At 40.6% G+C, this 1,499-nt stretch overlaps 1 protein-coding gene across 3 annotated transcripts in view; it reads left to right on the top strand.

Moving 5' to 3' along the window:
- The window catches only part of LOC122348778 (transcription factor SOX-5-like), a 72,455-nt gene that overhangs the window by 66,475 nt on the left and 4,481 nt on the right, over positions 1-1,499 (top strand). The window lies entirely within an intron of this gene.

The raw sequence follows: 1,499 nt of genomic DNA, 5'->3' as shown, positions 1-1,499 counted from the left end.
CTGTGCGGCTAAATTGGGCTTGTTTGCTAAACACACTGGAGTCAGCTGGTCCACGAGCCACAGCACAGGAAACGCCTTCGACCACAGATAATAAAACACACTCGCTTTCCGAGGAATTTGCATACAAATGCTTTAAAAAGCCGAGTGTGTCAGTAAACAAGCATTAAATTACGGACAATTTTGCCTCGTCCATCTCTAATGGCGTGATTGTGCACATCAGCAAAGGAAGGCGCTTGTATATACACAGGTGTCCTTGCTTCCTGATCTTCTCTGCCGCACAGAGATTTGGTTTATTTCATAAACCTTTGTGTGTAAACTCGTATCAACATCTGCAAATACACAGTAGGTAAATGCTTAACAAAAGCATGTTTATGGGTGCGTTGATCTCTGCTTCAGTTAAGCGCACGCACACGTTGGTGGGTTTTTTTTCTTCTCTCAACCAGGCTTAGTGGCTGTGCTGATTGCTACTAGGTTAATGAAAGTGCATTAGGAATAATCCACATCTCCCAAGCACTCTATCCTTATTATGATTTACAACAGATCAGCTGCACTTTACCCTGACCACAGCTTTATGCCCTTACACACACCGCCCTCCATGCTGTACTTTTGCACACGTTTAGAGTACAGAGGGGTTATTTTTGATTAAGGCCATACATCCAAATGCTGAAAAAGAGCAGATTAGCTGCAGTAAATATGAGGCCACAAAGCCCTGAAGAGAGTTTTCAATTATCATACAGAAATGGGATGCATTTCTATTCCTGTATTTGCCATATTTCAGGTTGAAACAGGAAGTTGTAATACATTAATTTACTTCTGCAAAAATAGACTTTTACGATTTTGTTACATCATGACCCATGTTTTGCTACCAATGGCATTTGACTGGAAAAAAAACTGTAGTACAGGATAAATCAGGTATTTTGTCCATTTCTTTTTAGAGAATTTTCAAATGTGCATTTACTATACTGTAAGCATATAGTAGTACTGTATTAGTACTAGTACTTTAGCATATAGATGGCTTCAAAGCTAATGGACAGACTATAATCCTCAACATTCAGTTTTTGAGTCTGGATTGCAGTGTTTTGTGTTGGAAAGCCACATGGCAAAGTACCACAATTGTTCTTTCGCTATTTTTCCCCATTCATATACTGTTACTTGACTTTACCTCCTACGTGAGGTGCACATCAGCCAACCCATCTAATGTTTGTTTTTCCTCTTCAGTCCATTATCTCCTTATTTTAGTCAATTACTGTCCCTCTCCATTTTAACCTCGACTCTCTGAGAGAGAGTGTGCTGCGCGCTTTAAACTTGTTCCCCAGGAACACGTTGTGCGGGCAAACCGAGCCCTGTTTCTAAACCCTTTTGTGTCACACTAAGCTAAATGGATTGTGGGAGATGAACAAGGCCAATCGTCTATGAGATGAAGAAGTTTTAGTGTCAATCCAAACAAGGTTTAGCTGGTTAGAATGGCCCAGTTAGCCTCTGCTGGTACATGTTGTAAC

This window comes from Puntigrus tetrazona, chromosome 7 (genome assembly GCF_018831695.1).
Source record: "Puntigrus tetrazona isolate hp1 chromosome 7, ASM1883169v1, whole genome shotgun sequence".
Lineage (NCBI taxonomy): Eukaryota > Metazoa > Chordata > Actinopteri > Cypriniformes > Cyprinidae > Puntigrus > Puntigrus tetrazona.
Note: the sequence above shows the minus strand (reverse complement) of the source record. Positions and strands in the feature narration are given on the sequence as shown.